This window comes from Acinonyx jubatus, chromosome D2 (genome assembly GCF_027475565.1).
Source record: "Acinonyx jubatus isolate Ajub_Pintada_27869175 chromosome D2, VMU_Ajub_asm_v1.0, whole genome shotgun sequence".
Classification (NCBI taxonomy): Eukaryota; Metazoa; Chordata; class Mammalia; order Carnivora; family Felidae; genus Acinonyx; species Acinonyx jubatus.
In genome coordinates, this window is record NC_069393.1 from 51790038 (window position 1) to 51806908 (window position 16871).

The 16871-nt window shown below is 38.0% G+C and overlaps 1 protein-coding gene across 11 annotated transcripts in view; it reads left to right on the plus strand.

Annotated features, from left to right (window-relative positions):
• EXOC6 (exocyst complex component 6) overlaps positions 1-16871 on the plus strand; it is a 316918-nt gene that overhangs the window by 261470 nt on the left and 38577 nt on the right. The gene's annotated exons all lie outside the window — the stretch shown is intronic.

The window sequence follows — 16871 nt, forward strand, 5'->3', positions numbered from 1 at the left end:
AAGAGAGAGAGAATCCCAAGCAAGCTCCAACCCAGGAACCATGAGATCACGACCTTAGCCAAAGTCAGATGCTTAACGGACTGAGCCACCCGGGCACCCTGGTAGGTAGCTTTTTAGGTAATTGCTGGAAAGATAATCTTAGGACCCCACATTCCAAATGAAGCTTCTTTTATATTCTGAATATTTGGTTCTCATTTCTCCCCCAATTTTTTAAGCTTTTACCTTTGCCATTGTTTTTCACTGTTTTCTGTAGGCAAGAGGTGAGCAGATTATATAATCTAATGTTGACATTAGCCAGTCTGCTTCAAAATGAGATGTGCTGTTTGGTTATTAGCCTTGTTTATATATGCTTCTGGATGTGTGTTCTATCACCTTAAATTATAACCTTAAATAAAGAATGTAAGTATACAGAGCAATTTTCAAACATTGCTTTCAAATGAATGGTACACTGATTAAATAATGAAAGTCTCTGGTTGACAATTCAGCCAGGCACCACTGTTGATAAATTGGAAATCAGTGGGGCACAAGAAGGATTATAAAATATTTGTCTGAGGCAAATTTTGCAATAATTTGCTGATGTTGATCAGCAGTTTGCAGCTGAAGCAAGAGCACTTTTTTTCAACAATTATTGAATATTTGCCCACTGTATAAGGCATTCTGCTAAGAAAAACATAATTAATATTAAAAAGAATAATCATGTAAGCTGTTTGATCAAGATCAGCACAAAAAAATAAGTCCAAAGTTTTTTTAAAACGTACCTATTCCCTTCAAAAAAAAAAAAAAAAGAGAGATGCTTATTCACAAAGGAAAAGGAAATTAGTTTTTCCTTAGGGAAGAGAAGCATTCATTTTCTTTTCCTAAAAAGCATTTCTATTTTCTCTAGTTAGAAAACCTTTATTATATATCTTTCTCAAAATAAAACTATCATTTTAAAAATGGTATTTAGGGATGCCTGGGTGTCTCAGTTGGTTAAGCATCTGACTATTTCGGCTCAGGTCATGATCTCACAGTTTGTGAGTTCTAGACCTACTTTGGGCTCCATGCTGACAGCACACAGCCAGCTTAGGATTCTGTCTCCCTCTCTCTGCCCCTCCCCTGCTCCCTCCCTCCCTCCTCTCGCTCTCAAAAGTAAGTATATAAACATTTAAAACAATAAAAAATATGTATATTTTTATATTGTATTTTAAAAATATTTATTAAAAAACACTTTTTCCCCCAAGTTTCTAAGCTCAAAGTAATTGTTATTCCATTTTACAAGTAGTTTGAAACTGATTTTTTTTTTAAAGTTCTGTAAAAGTTATCTTAGGTTATCATTCCAGTATGACATTACATATGTAAATATCTTACATAAATATTGCTTTAGGCATTTTGTGTTATTAGATCTTGAATGTGGATTCAGAATAATTGGGTGGTTCAACCCTTTATTGGCATTTGGTTATGTCTTCTGAGGTTTTTTGTTCAGAAATGGGAATTACTGTTTGGCTAGGCATCTTTAGGTATCTAGATCTTGTGTTCTCTTCCCTCTTCATAAAAGGCTAGCCTGGCTCTACTTACCGAAAGGTACATAAACCCCCAAATCTGTGCCTCTCTGCTTTCTATAGGATAGTTTCTACCTTCGGTTAACTTCTTATGTTGATATCTTCTTCTTCTTTTTTATTTTTTTTTTAATGTTTATTTATTTTTGAGAGAGAGACAGACAGAGCGCAAGCAGGGGAGAGGCAGAGAGAGAGGGAGATACAGAATCCAAAACAGGCTCCAGGCTCTGAGCTGTCAGCACAGAGCCCAGCACGGGGCTCGAACACAAACCTCGAAATCATGATCTGACCCAAAGTCAGACATTCACCTGAGCTGAGCCACCCAGGCGCCTCTGTTGATATTTTCTTAAAGCACTGTTCTCTTGGAAGAGACCAAGAAGAATCCTAAGTATGAGGTATAACTCAGGAAATCTGAGTTCAAATACAAGAAGGGTAACCCCCAGCCTGATGGGGGCCAAGGTTCAGACTCTATAGATACGGAAAGTGAGAGACCAGAATTCAAAGACAAACCACCCAAGATAATTCAGCTTTCTTTAAGATTATGCCTATGGTTGGCACTGCTCCTTAATACTTATCATGTATTACTTAATCATTATTTAATACAGTATCATACATTTAGTACTCACGGAACAAATATAAACCAACATTACATTTTCCATGTTTATTCCACTCTCTTTCTGGCGTAAAAGACTTTCTGTACCCCCTATCATGACTTTTAGTGACTGATTCACAAATCACTTAAAAATGAAACAGCTTTTTTTCTAATGAATATATTAAGAGAATTAAGTTTTCATTTCATTTTCTTTTTTTTTTTTTAATTTTTTTTTTAACGTTTATTTTTGAGACAGAGAGAGACAGAGCATGAATGGGGGAGGGTCAGAGAGAGAGAGGGAGACACAGAATCTGAAACAGGCTCCAGGCTCTGAGCTGTCAGCACAGAGCCCGACGTGGGGCTTGAACTCACGAACCGTGAGATCATGACCTGAGCTGAAGTCGGACGCTTAACCAACTGAGCCACTCAGGCACCCCAAGTTTTCATTTTAAGTAGTAGTTTTGTGTTTTTAAACCTGGAAGAAAGCAGTATTTTCCTTTTCTTGTTTTTCTTTTCTTTTTTTTTAATTTAAGATTTTATTTTTGAGTAATGTCTACACCCAGCGTAGGGCACAAACCCACAACCTGGAGATCGAGAGTCGCATGCTGTACCGACTGAGCCAGCCAGGCACTCCAGAAAGCAGTTTTTTTAAATACACAGTTTAGGGGTACCTGAGTGGCTCAGTCAGTTCAGCGTTCCATTCTTGATTTTGACTCAGGTCATGATCTCATGGTTCATTAAACTGAGCCTGCATCAGGCTCTGTGCTGACAGGGCCAAGCTTGCTTCAGATTCTGTCTCTCCATCTCTGTCTCTGCCCCTCCCTGCTCATGCGCTCTCTCTCTCTCTCTCTCTCTCTCTCTCTCTCTCTCTCAAAATACTGGGGCAGGCAGAGGGGGAGAGGGATTTGGCTAGATAGGAGGAAGGCTAGAATGCATCATAGATTTGTGAAGAGAAAGGATCTGGATACCATAGGAATCAATTGGGGTATGGATCAGAAAGAAGATAGACATATAGTTCAAATGTAGAATCCTAAAAGCCTAAAAAGATCATGGAGAAAAGATCATGGAATCCTAAAAGATCATGGAGTTTCACCACTCGGTAATAAAGATACACGTACTCCTCTATCTTGAAATCCTCTCTAAATAACCCTGCCAAGAAGTTGTCCAGCTAGTCCTTGAACATCCAGTTTGGGGGATTAACTACTCTTCAGAAAATGTGTTTCCATATAATACATCACTCTATCAGTTTCTTAAAGTGAGGTGAAATCCCTTTTTCTCAACTTCTCTTAATGGAGCTAGTTCTACCTTGGCTACTGTCACCACTGCCTTTGTGCAAATTAGAAGTGGGATCCCTACTATAAGGAAAAGGTCCTCTAGAGTTGTCCCTTTTATATGAACTAGAAAAAGTTCACCCCTTTCCCAGCTGGACTCAACCCCCACCAAGGCACATGGTTTATCAAGTGAAATGTGAGCCCTTCCCTTCCTCCCCTCTCCTCTCCTCAGCTGGACACCCGTATGTAGTAAGCAGTCCGATACAGTCTGTATGTGGCAGTTCTGCCTAGGGTCATACAGAGAAAAAAACAAATCCTCAGCCACAAGACCATTATATGAAAACTGCTCTTCCATCCTTCTAAATCTTCTGAAGGCCAGACATCAACAATTCCTCTTACTGTTCTCATGTAATGCCATTTTAGATCCAAACATCTTCTTTGAACAAACTGGTTTGACTACCTTCTGTTTAATGTCTGGTACCCAAAGTTGACTACAGAGATACCCAGTTGTGGGAGAACCAGTATAATCTGCAGTTGGACTATCAAATACATTGTGCCATAATCTGTACTTTATTAATAAAACCTAAACTATGATTACCTATTTTGGTTGCCAGAGTATACTCTTTTATTGTTGAAGCTGTAGTCTTCTAAAACCTGTGTATCGTTCTCTTCCTCTCTTTATATGCATGCGTGTGTGTATGTGTGTGTGCTTGAGAGAGGGGGGGAGGGAGATTATTATTTTTTCAATGTATGAAATTTATTGTCAAATTGGTTTCCATACAACACCCAGTGCTCATCCCAAAAGGTGCCCTCCTCAATACCCATCACCCACCCTCCCCTCCCTCCCACCCCCCATCAACCCTTAGCTTGTTCTCAGTTTTTAAGAGTCTCTTATGCTTTGGCTCTCGAGGGAGGGAGATTATTAAGCTCTGTTTTCTTATCCTATACTTGTTGTGGGATTTTAAAGTTATCCCTATTAAATTTTAAGATTTGTCCCACAACTAACCTATTGAGATCTTTTTATATCAAAATTTAATATCATCCACAGATTTGTAATCATGCTTTTTATGTATTTAACGAGGCTACTAGCAAAATGTTGAACAAAACCATGTAACTGTGTCATGAGCTACAGTACATTAGTGGTTCTCAGAACCTGATCCCCAGGTGAGGACCTGAGAACTTGTTAGAAATGTGAATTCTTGGGTTCCACCTGCTGAATTGGGAACTCTCGGCACCAGACCCAGCAGTTTCTCCTTAAATAGGACTCTTAGGTGACTTTGATGCACAGTAAAATTTGAGTACCACATTATATGGACCTGCCCTTCATATTGACTTGTTTCCATTATTCAGAATTTTATGAGTATCTTAAGAGGTTTTTTTCAGCCAGTTACTAATTCCCTAATTGAACCTAACTCATGGTTTTGCTCAAAGTAATGAACAAGTTTGTCAGATACCTTGCATATGGGGATAATAACGACCTTTGGATTTTTCTTCTCAATCAATCTATCCTTTAAAAGAAGAAAATGATACTACTGCGATTCTTCATAAATCCATATAGACTCATAGTAATTACTTTCTCTTCAAGATGCTCAGAAATTGTTACTTAAAAGACTGACTGATTCTTGAGATTAACATAAAATCTTACTACTCTGTGTTATACTAGCAAGAGATCCAGAGTCCAAGGAATTCAGGTAGTAGGGATCAGGAATTAGAGACAATGAACCACCAGAGATCCTGGGCAACTTGAGGCTTACATCAAAGAATTTAAGCAATAGGAGGTGAGCATGAAATATAAGCATCAAAATGGTCTTTATTCTGAATTAGAGTTTCCTTTAATTGGGTTTGATCAGAAAACAGAGTGTTTATTTTTCCATCATCATTACTTTGTGAAAACATTATATTTCCTAGGCCTCAGAGTGTTAGTCTGCTGGTAGAAACCACTGGACATCTCACTGAAGCTGGGGAAGTAGGAGGATGGAAATAATTTAGTTTCTGTCATCATTCAACCATGTGCTTTTAGTTTTTGTTTGTTTTGATTTATTTTTCTGGTGGTGAAAGACTTCTCAGTGATCTTTGTGCTCACTTACTGTTTTAAACAATTTTTTCTAGTATTCCTTGTGACACACATGTTTGTGAATTAAACTGGCTTGCACTAAAATTTCAATCTGTATCTGACTTTTTTCCCATGTAAAGTCAACTGATTTATAAGAAGATTCATTTATTTAAATGTTTAGTGAGAACCTATTACCCGTTATGTACTGGGAAATCCAGGATGAATGAAGCTTCAAAGATCTCAGTCTGGTTGGTTGGGAGGAGACAGACACGTAAATAACTACAATAGGACATAACAGTTTTTTTTTTAACGTTTATTTATTTTTGAGACAGAGAGAGACAGAGCATGAACAGGGGTGGGGCAGAGAGAGAGGGAGACACAGAATCTGAAACAGGCTCCAGGCTCTGAGCTGTCAGCACAGAGCCCGACACGGGGCTCGAACTCACGGACCGTGAGATCATGACCTGAGCTGAAGTCAGATGCTTAACCGACCAAGCCACCCAGGCGCCCCAACAGTTATTTTTTAATAATAATTCTTCACATAAATATACATTGTAGTAGAGAGGGAGCAATTCTTCACTCCATGGGGTTGAGAAGATTGACCGTGATAGAAGTGAAATTTGAACTGGGTCTTAAAGGATGAGTAAGATTTCATCAAAAGCAGGGAAGGGCATTCTGAGCAGAGGGAATGGCATAGACAAAAACACTGTGGTGAGAGAACAGTTAGGGACTCTTCAAACAGTCTTGTGTGACTAGACTACAAGATGCATGATGAAAGCGTTAGAAGATATGGCTGAAAAAAGTTAGACTCCTGAATGCTTGGACTTTATTTAATAAGCAGTGGAGAGTTATGGAAGCTTTTTAATCAGGACTATGATATGATAAAATCTATCATAGAAAGTTAACTCTATGTCATGTGGAAATTGAACTGAAATGAGATAATGCAAGTAGGAAAACCTGGTAAAAGACTATAGAACTTTTTTGCATGACGGATAAAAAGAGCTTGACTTTGGGCAGTGGGGATGAAGAGAAAAGGGTAGACTCCAGACCTTTAGGAGGAGGAAATACATAAAATTGTTGAGTGGGTAAAGGTATAATTTGATATGATTAAGATGGTTAGAATCACACAGTGGAAGAGACCTAGAGAATGCATGTCATGATTTGGATAGTGAGGACAGGTGTGAAAAGGGAGAGAAAGAGGAGAGAAAGAGAGGGAGAGGAGGAGAGGCAGAGAGAAAAGAGGAGAGATTTAATATCCAGGATAGATCGTTAGATTCAACATAGAATTTTTAGTTGTAGGCACCTTGCAGAATGCTATCATAGTTCACAGCATTATTTGTTGATAAATAAACAAATTAACAAATCAAGAAGTCTCTATAATTTACATTTGTCTCTTAAAGTTCTGCCTTTGTTGTCAAAATTAAGGCCAACTGATAGGCTATACTTTAACTCAAGATCATTTAAGTTGTTGATACAGATGTAACTAATCATTTATAAAAGTTCTTAACATATTTTATGAGTATGTTTAACCCTTTAACTCTTATCTGTTCTGAGCTAAAGAGTTAAAGTTTCTTTAATATATCCTTATGGATGGGGCATCTGGGTAGCTCAGTTGGTTGTGTCTGACACTTGATTTCGGCTCAGGTCATTGATCCCACAGTTGGTGAGTTCAAGCCCCACATAGGGCTCTGCACTGACCATGTGGAGCCTGCTTGGGATTCTCTGTTCCCCCTCTCTCTCTCCCCTTCTTTCTCTCTCTCTCTCTCTCTCTCTCTCTCTCTCTCTCTCTCTCTCCCTCTCTCTCTCTCTCTCCCTCTCCCACTCTCTCCCTCTCCCTCCCTCTCTTTCTCTCCCTCCCTCCCTCCCTTTCAAAAATAAACATTAAAAAAAAGAAAATCTCTATGAAAACAATATATATTCTTATGGGGTTATTTTTACTACCCTTTTGGATTGTTTTCTTTTTTAACCCATACTAGGCAAAACTTGATAAAATGCCTGTTGGGTACCTGGGTGACTCCGTCGCTTAAGTGTCCGACTTCGGCTTAGGTCATGATCTCACGGTTCGTGGATTTGAGCCGTGTCCAGCTCTGTGCTGACAGCTCAGAGCCTGGAGCCTGCTTCAGATTCTGTGTCTCCCTTTCTCTCTGCCCTTCCCCTGCTCGTGCTCCGTCTCTCTCTCTCACAAATAAATAAACATTGAAAAAAAATTTTTTTAAAGTCTGGGTTCAGGAATGCAGAATTATATGAACTTATGTAGAACTTTTTGTTTTTTAAGATTTTACTTTTTAAGTAATCTCTACACCCAACATGGGGTTTGAACCTATAACCCAAGATCAAGAGACACATGCTCCACTAGTGAACCAGCCAGGTGCCCCCTTACATAGAATTTTTTTAAAAATTCTTTCAAATCAGCCTTAAGATGGTCTGAATATATGTCAGAAAGTTGAGACCATGGTTCCAGTCCTGGCTCTTTTTGGGCAAGTGACTTTGAACAAACCGACAATCAAGAGGCCTCAATTTTTCCTATAAAATATAAGATTTGAAATTGATAATTTCCAAGATATATCCTAGTTTAAGATTGAGATGCAGAAAAATTTAAGGCAAAGCAATGTGGAGCTTTGGAGTAATACACTAATTAATTCCTTATCTACTGTGTGTTTGGTATTTAGGCAACACAACGATAAACAAAATAGAAAAGATTGTTACTGTCTTGGGATTTAACCCCAGGGGAGGCAATCATTAAATAATTGCACCTGGTAAATATGATTGTAAATTGTTAAATTTTTTGAAAGTATTTGGTACTGTGAGAAAGTATAAGAAGTAGACCTAATTTAGAGAAAAATTTATATGGATTAAGAATATGAGGTAGGGTCTATGCATGAATGAAGTGGATACTTTTGATTAACTTGGCTATAATCCACAATGCTACTATAACTACCTAGCTGGAGAAATCAGGAAGGCGTCCATTAGGAATTGCAAATGTAGCTGCCTCTGAAAGCTGCATAGAACCTTTGATCCTATAATAGACTTTGCATAACTTCAAGAGAAATTGCTTCTTGGTTGGAAGAGGATTTTCCACGCTTGGTATGAAGCAGATGTTCTAAATCTTATGTGTGCTTTTGTTTTGTACTTATTAAGCACCTGTTATATTTTGGGCCCCGACATAGGTTCCTTACAAATGCAAATGCATAGAGGAAAAGATCAAAATGTCCTCTTAAGTTTTTATAAAGGTATCTCTGAAATCTTTTACATCACTAACAAAATGCAGAGTATTTCCAGAGCATCAGGCAATTAGAAAGAGTTGAAGTACCCCAAAATAGATCTAGAATGTCCTTTTTCATACATTCTATATAAATATCCAAATGAGGTTATCCATTCCTAAGAGTTTAACATCTTAGATCCATAGGTATTAGAAAAGCTCCAGATTGAAGAGTACTAGCCTCTGCTTCAATGGTGAGTTATTGAGGAACAGATGAATCTCTAGATGTAAAGGCCTTGGTCTTTTTCAATTTGGATAAAGGCTTAGCCCACTTAAAAAAAAAAGATGAAGGCTCTTTATGGATTATGTGTGTCTTTGTGCACGCACACACGGCTTTGACCTCAAGGCCTCTTAATGCTAGTCTTGAAAAGAGATCTATACCTCCAAATGAAAGGATTCAGGGAAAATCGTGTGGATATATCCATAGAACAGTATTTTTGTATCTCTCTCTTTTTTTTAAGTTTATTTATTTATTTTGAGAGACAGAGTGAGAGTGTGCAGAGGAGGGGCATAGAGAGAGGGAAAGAGAGAATCCCAAGCAGCTGTCAGTGTAGAGCCCAGTGCAGGGTTCTAACTCATGAACCCCTGAGATCATTACTTGAGCAAAAATCAAGAGTCGGACGCTTAACTGACTGAGTCACGCAGACGCCCCAGTGCCTCTTTTTAGTTTAGTTTTGTTGTTGTTGTTGCTGTTGTTCTTGTTTGTTTGTTTTTGTCTGTTTTTGTTTTTGTTTGAGAGAGAACATGAACAAAGGAGGAGCAGAGAGCAGGGAACAGAGGATCCAAAGCAGGCTCTGCTCTGACAGCAGCAAGCCTGATGTGGGGCTTGTACTCACAAACCATGAGATCACGACCTGAGCCAAAGTTGCTCAACAGACTGAGCCACCCAGACGCCAGCCCAGTGTCTCTTTCTGGATGCTATTTTGCCTCTGTGAATTGGTCCTGGTTTTAATAGACATAAGGTATCAGATAAGACTACTTTGCCCATATTTAATTCCAGGAGCGATGATTAGATACTACTTTATATAAAAGTGAGGTGATGAATGTAGAGGGGCATTTGGTCCTAGAGGCTTATATCCCATTGCTGCCAACCACATGTAACAATGTAAGTCTAAGACTCAAGAATTCCAATAAGACCCTCGACTCCCAGGCATGAGTTCTTCATGATAAGAAAAACCACTAGATGGTGCTCTTAGTCATTCCTTCTAATGACACAACTGGTGCACTTCAAATACTTTCTTTGCCTAGACAAAATTTGAGTTCTACCTAGCTACTTTAAATCTTCAGCTCTAGCAAGAAACAGAATTATAAGGAATCTCTTCAATATGCAGACTATTTTCAGTCATTTTATTTAGGTACAAAATTATTCCATTTTATATGCCCCTGCTTTGCCATCCACAGGCAGTCTTCAGACTAGCCTCACCTCCTCACCCTCTCTTTCAATCATTTGTCGATTCTTTTGGTCTTTTTGCTCTTATGACTCTTTCTTTCCCTTCCCCCCCCCCCCCCGACAATTCTACATGTCCTGTGTAGATGTTGTCCAAATAATGCACATTCCCTACCCCACAGTAAAAATAGCTGTCTGCCTAGGACAAGATTGTTTAAGGACTTATTTCCTCTGTATTTAATTTCAGGGAAGGTTTTATACTTTCATGCCAGGATATATACTTACAGTCTGACATCCTAGCAGTCTTTGTACTCCCATACCAAACCCTGCACGTCTTTATTTAGATCCTGAAGGCAAATTGCTTTGTTATATATACAAATAACTTGTGTTTTTATCTACAAATATTCTTTAGTATTAAAAAACTTAAGAGATAGATAATTTGGAAGACATTTTTTGGTCATTATAATCACAGTTTACATAGTATGTATTATTTTTTGCTTTTAGTTTTCTTCTAAATTAATTCAGACTTGTCCTCTTCCTGGTTAGGTTGATATAGCAGAGGTTTACTCTGTTATTTTAAATGACCTTCCCAGTAAGATCAGACATCTCCCTTTCTAGTCTTACTTTTAGGGTATTTTAAAACTTTGGATCATTTATTATTATGAAGTTCCATATTCTAGCATAAAATAAGAGGAAATGAGTATATCATGAAGTTATTTTGCTTTCAAAAAATAAATGGTTAAATTGGACATTTAAGAGAAAAAAAACCCAGGGGTGCCTGTGTGGCTTAGTAGTTAGGTGTCTGACTCTTGATTTCAGCTCAGGTTATGATCTCCCAGCTTATGGAATTGAGCTCTGTGTAGGGCTCTGTGCTGATAAGGCAGAGCCTGGTTAGGATTCTCTCTCCCTCTCTCTTTGCCCCTCCCATCTCTGTGCTGTTCCACATGTGTGTGCGCGCTCTCTCTCTCAAAATAGATAAATGTTTAAAAAAAGAGGGGAAAACCCCCCAGAGTTTTATACTAGCTTTATTTAAGGAAAAAAAAAAGATTAGGGCTCCTGGGTGGCCTAGTCAGTTAAGTGTCCAACTTTGGCTCAGGTCATTATCTCATGGTTCATGAATTAGAGCCTCTCGTTGGGCTCTCTGCTGTCAGCACAGAGTCCATTTAGGATCCTCTGTCTTCCTCTCTACCCCTTCCCCCCTCTCAAAAATAAATAGTAAACATTAAAAAAAATATTTTAGGGGCGCCTCGCTGGCTCAGTCAGTGGAGCATGAGAGTCTTGGTCTTGGGGATGTAAATTCAAGTCCCACCCACGTTGGGTGAAGGTATTACTTAAAAACAAAATCTTTTGGGACACCTGGGTGGCTCAGTCAGTTAAGCCTCAGACTCTTGATCTCAGCCCAGGTCATAGTCTCACGGTTGTAGAAGTGAGCCCCATGTCAGGATTCATGCTGACCGTGTAGCCTGCTTGAGATTCTCTCACTCTTCTGCCTTTTTCTGACCCCCCTAAAAAAACAAAAACAAAAAACAAAACTTTAGAAAGCCCAGAAACATTTTTTTTCCTGGAAACTATTTTTAAATTTTATTGGAAGACCAGGATCAATGCGTGTTTGTTTATTTGTTGGTTTTTAATTCATTTTGAAAGAGAGAAAGATAGCACAAGCAGAGGAGGGGCAGAGACAAAGGGAGAGAAAGAGAATCCCAAGCAGGCTCCCTGCTGTCAGCACAGAGCCTGATGCAAGGCTTGAACTCATGAACCATGAGCTCGTGACCTGAACTAAAATTGAGTCTGATGCTTAACCGGACTGAACCATCCAGGCACCCCCAATTCGTGTTTTTTAAAAATACCCCTCATGGCATGGCTAAGTGACACAGACACAGATATCATAATAGGAAAGTAGGATTATTAAATAGAAATAGTGAAAAGATGACTGGAGGGAAAACCTAGAAACCCCAAAATATGACAAATCATATACAAAATGAGGATCTGGATGGGCCAAGAAGGAATCTGAAGATAATACTTAAAGGGATTCCAAAAATTAATATTCAGTGCTTTAAAACTTCAGAGGTTGAAATCTATCTCTAAAATTATTGGGACCATTGGGGCACCTGGGTGGCTCAGTCGGTTAAGTGTTCAACTTCAGGTCATAAATTCGCCTTTGTGAGTTCAAGCCCCATGTCAGGTTCTGTGCTGACAGCTCAGAGCCTGGAGCCTGCTTCGGATTCTGTGTTTCCCTCCCTCTCTGCTCTTCCCTTGCTCACGTTCTGTCTCTCTCTCTCTCAAAAATAAATAAACATTTTTTAAAATTAAAAAAAATAAAATTATTAGGACCAATAGGCAATATTAATAGAAATGAATTTTTTTTTTTTTTTTTTTGCTGCAAAAAGGTGATTTTATTAAAGCACAGGGACAGGACCCATGGGCAGGAAGAGCTGCACTGCAAGTGTCGGGGGATGGCCGTTTTATGGAGTCGGCAGAGAAATGAATTATTTTTATTTTCATTGATTCATTCAACACATTTACTGGATATTTCCGATACACCAGACATGGATTATATAAAAGTAAAAGAAATGATCTCTGCGTCTCCCAAGTTTCTTGTTTAGTGGAAGAACTCAACAATTTAGTTTTAATTAGTAAAAACAATACCCCTAATGTTTTTGAGCCATCCTCAATTATTTTGAAATAAATGTAGTATATAAACACAGAATGTTTTAGCTCTACAGTCCATTAGCCATATGTGGCTATTAAATTAACTAAAAATTCAGTTAAGTGCAGATACATAACATTTCCATTATTGAATAACATTCTATTGGACAGCGCCATTCATGAGCTAAACAACAAGCTACATAATATATCAATTACCAAGACTGGATAGCATCCCTTTAGAATGTATTTGTTCATTTGTTCAGTTTTCCTTCTTTCATTTAAGAAACTTCTATTGACTACTCATTACATGTCAGGCATCGTGCTAGGTGATAGGGATGTGGAAATGAAAATATATTCTCTACCCTAGGGAGTTCCTGGTCAGGTGGGAAGACCCAGACAGATAAACAATTATAAGATAGCAAAATAGGTGGTGTAGAGAGGCTAACCCAGCCTGTGGGGTAATGAAGATGATTGAATGGAAGGATAAGTAAGAGTTATCGGATGGAAAAGAAGAGGAGAAAGGCAAACAATTAAAAGATAGCAAAATGGGTGGTGTGGTTAGCCTGTGCACAGGAAGTTGCAGTGAGAACAAGGAGAGACTCACCCAGCTTGTAGGATAATAGAAGTTTTTCACTAAAGGTGATGATTGAATGGAAGGATAAGTTAGAGTTATCTGATGGAAAAGAAGGGGAGAAAGGCTGCTCCAGGCAGAAGGATAACAGAAACTATGGAAAGGGACTGTGGCATATGCAAGGAAGTGCAGGTAGTTTGGTATAGAAAGAGTTTAAGGTGCTCCTAGGGAAGTGGTAAGAGATGAGGCTAAAGAGATAGGCACAGGCCAGATTATAAAGGACCTTTTTTGTCTTGCTTTATTGTGAAGGTGATGGGGAACCATTGAAAAAATGTTAAACTATGAAGCGGCACCAATCACATTTATATTTTACATAAATCACACAGGGAGTAGTGGATGGAAGAGTGGCACAGAAGAAGCAGAGAGATCAGAAAGGAGTGTGTGTTAACATCCAAGCAAGAAGATAGCTTGGACTAAGGTAGAGTCAGATTCAGACTCAAGATGTTTCAGAAGGTAGAGACAACAGGACTGAGTGAATTTGAGTTTTAAAGAAGAAAAAAATATGAAGCCATTGAACAAACTGAATAGCATATAATTACAAATGGTCCTCGGTACCAGATGTCTATCAGATTGCTAAATTGTCTTCTATCCCTAGAAAACATTTGAGAAGAAGCCTGAGAGCTATAAATTAGTAAGTGGCACTTCCATATTAGTTAAGTTCTTGTGAGAGAGAGGATAAAAGATAGAGGCTATTTAATCAGATTCTGGATCAATGGATTGAATGCTAGGAGACCTGAATTAGCTATGTGATCCTGGGAATGTCACGACATGTTTAATTTTTTAATCTATGAAATGAAGTACTGAGTGGCTTTTAAAAGCCTTCAGAAGACTAGTGAAAGTATTTCAAAGGGAGTTTCTCTTCTAGCTGCAAGATTTTATGATCCATCATCTGCATGTCCTATGTACTAAAATAAGTTATTGTGATGATCAAAGTAGGTGGTTTGTGAGAAAGTGCTTTGTAAACTGTGATGTGCCATTTAAATGTATGGTACTATTATAATTTTGACACTAAGCTCTTTGGTTTGATGCCAAGTAATGGGGCTTAAACTACAGTGCCTTAAATAGGAACTTCTGAAAGAGAAGAAAATGACAGATTATTTTCAGTCCAGAAAAATTCTGGTAGATTAAGATATTAATCTTAATCTGGGAGAGAAATCTGGGAGAATTAGATAATAATTGAAATTGAGCTTATTTTTATGCCTGATATATAAAGTAAGTCTCCTTGTGTTAAAGGAAGTATTTATTTTCTGTGTATGGGTATGTATACGTAGAAATGGTAGAAGCTGAGCTAACATTTACAGCCTTGGTGGGAAACCATTAGGGATTCATAGTGAACTGTTACTTGGAAACAGTAGCCTGAGATTGTGGTCAAAACAGCCAACAATATACTGGGTGGTCTTAAGAAAACTACTTTTTACTTTTTAAATTAAAAAGTACTTTTGGGGCACCTGGGTGGCTCAGTCAATTAAGTGTCTGACTCTTGATTTTGGCTCAGGTCATGGTCTCACAGTTCTTCAGATCAAGCCCCACACTGTCCGTGCAGAGCCTGCTTAGAATTCTCTCTTTCTCTCTCTCTCTGCCTCTCTCCTGACTCACACACACACTCTCTCTCAAAATAAGTAAACATTAAAAAAATACTTTTACTTTTAATAGGTTATTATAATTTTGTTTATTATTTTTCAATTAAGACCTGATGGTACTAGAGAAAGACAACTCAATTACTGGGGACATGGTTGGGGGTGATGGGGTTGCTACAGTATAAAAGTATCTACTCTTTGCTGTACGAAAAGGCAATGATGTGAATGAATTACACTAAATATTGAGAAGTGTGGCTGGATTTGCTCAGTAAATCGTAGTTTTCTGGAAATAGGGGGCCTGAGAAAAGTGAGTCACCTATCTATCTAATGAGTCACCTATCTAATGGCTGTAACTACATATGTAGTTAAGTACATAGCAGAGAACCAAGAAGTAAAGGGAAAAAATGATACACCTCTGAATAGCAAAAAGGTTACTCTTACTAGAAAAGTACATATACTCAAAGGCATATATAAAACCTATTTACCTTACTTGTGGGAGAGGCCCCTGCTCAGGCTGTATTTGCTCTTTAGACACAATTCTAGTAGTTGATTAGCTGACTGGCCAGTTTAAGACTATAAGAGGTAGCATATTAATAAGATGAGTGAGAGCAGGGAGTAAGAATTGATGTTAAAACTGCAAGAGAAAAGGCAGAAGAATTATAAAGGCTAGATACAAGTACTCAAACAGCACAGCATTCTGAGCTATTTAAATAAATAAATAAATAAATAAATAAATAAATAAATAAATAAAGGACCTTAATACTGCGGCAGCCCTGGGAATGTATTGTACTGTACAGAATAAAAAATGTTCTTAACAGTAATCCAGAGAATTAAGAAACGTTTGAATAATATTTAGAATACTCAAAAAAAAGTTTAAAACCAAAAGAAGTATTATGTTACAGTTTAAAATTCCATCAAAAAATACTTAAGATTAAAAAGTTTTAATGCTTATGGGAACCCTCTTGCACTGTTGGTGGGAATGCAAATTGGTGCAGCCACTCTGGAAAGCAGTGTGGAGGTTCCTCAGAAAATTAAAAATAGACCTACCCTATGACCCAGCAATAGCACTGCTAGGAATTTACCCAAGGGATACAGGAGTACTGATGCATAGGGGCACTTGTACCCCAATGTTCATAGCAGCACTCTCAACAATAGCCAAATTATGGAAAGAGCCTAAATGTCCATCAACTGATGAATGGATAAAGAAGTTGTGGTTTATATACACAATGGAGTACTACATAGCAATGAGAAAGAACGAAATATGGCCCTTTGTAGCAACGTGGATGGAACAACGTGGATGGAGAGTGTGATGCTAAGTGAAATAAGCCATACAGAGAAAGACAGATACCATATGTTTTCACTCTTATGTGGATCCTGAGAAAGTTAACAGAAACCCATGGAGGAGGGGAAGGAAAAAAAAAAAAAGAGGTTAGAGTGGGAGAGAGCCAAAGCATAAGAGACTCTTAAAAACTGAGAACAAACTGAGGGTTGATGGGGGGTGGGAGGGAGGGGAGGGTGGGTGATGGGTATTGAGGAGGGCACCTGTTGGGATGAGCACTGGGTGTTCTATGGAAACCAATTTGACAATAAATTTCATATATTGGAAAAAAAATAAAAAATAAAAAGTTTTAATGCTTAAAGCAAAATTAACACTATCTTTAAACAAGAGCAGCAACAAAAACTTATTTTGACATTTTCATTCCCTAAAAGTGCCAGATAAATTAAGCTATGCTAAGCTTTCATGTATTTAAATTTAAATACATGATTCTGAGCCTTTCTAAACTATATTTCACATATAATGCACTGAACTTAGAATTATTTTTGTTATTCCAAGAACTATATATATAGGTTGAAAATTTAAATGGCTTCTAAAATACTGACTTACATAAATTCATAAATGAAAAATCTGTAATGTTTTTT